Genomic DNA, 1,176 nt, shown 5'->3' on the forward strand with positions numbered 1-1,176 from the left:
GAGGTCTGTATAACTGTTTCTGTGACTTATTCAAAGACCAAAACATCAAAACAAACAAATACCACCATGATCTAATTTCAGCAGAACATCAAGCAAAAGGAGGTTTTCACTTTTTGACGATGACTTCTTTGATTTTACATCAAGAGGTACGATGTCTAGCTTTGCAAATGCTTTAGTAAATATACTTCAGCATCAGTAGATGAAACTCTCAAACATCAGAAATGAAAATATTATTAGTAACTGAACATATTAACTATATTATTTCAGGATCCATAGACAGAGGTTATGGGCATCAAAATTTTTCAGTCACAGAAGATTCAGCACCTGAGTCTTTCAGTTCATACCATGAAAATACACCTGTACGGTAGGATGAGCAATTGTGCATAGAATTTAATAAATTGGAAAAGGAACATTACATGTATTGGTCGTTGTTAGATTAAAAAAGAATCAATCACATTTTTTTTCTCTGCTACAGATAAAGACCAGAGCAACTGAAGTGGTGGATGTCTGATGAACAGAAAAGACAGATATTACTTAAAATATTTTTGAAAGAATTCAGACATTATAATCTCAGGAAACCAACATCATTGTACATGCATTTACTGGGTTGGCGTCAGATTATTTAGAGTATTTCAAGTAAAATTATTGTCAAGAATCTCAGTTCATAATATTTACATTGCACAAGAACAATGTATAAAGTAGGCTATCTCTGTAAAACTCAGTCACTTGAAACTCAAAAGCACTTATCTATGATACCAAGCACTCCACAGCATATGCATACATTTCTGTGACGCTTCAATAGAGGGCACGTTTTTTATGGTTTATGGTTTGTCATTTAAAAGCAGATTTTCACCCTCTCTACGTCCATATTTGATAATTAATATACATTAGAAGCTGTACTTCGGTCCAATAGCTGACGGTGTGGGCGGGGCTTCCTGCTCGATGCCACATAAATACAAACGCTTATCCAAAGCGACTTACAATACAGGAAATGCAGAGATTTGTTTTCTTGGTATGAGAGGGTGTCATATACAATCACATTTCTTATTCAAATTTCTGATCTATTTACAGTGCTACCACATTAACCAGCTGTAGAACAGTCAGTTATGTTGATGGTTTTTATGTTTGTTTTTGTTGGTACTGTACATTTACTGAGTGTACTATTTCTATGTTTTT

This window comes from Sinocyclocheilus grahami, unplaced genomic scaffold, assembly GCF_001515645.1.
Source record: "Sinocyclocheilus grahami isolate Dianchi unplaced genomic scaffold, SAMN03320097.WGS_v1.1 scaffold160.1, whole genome shotgun sequence".
In the NCBI taxonomy this organism is placed as follows: domain Eukaryota; kingdom Metazoa; phylum Chordata; class Actinopteri; order Cypriniformes; family Cyprinidae; genus Sinocyclocheilus; species Sinocyclocheilus grahami.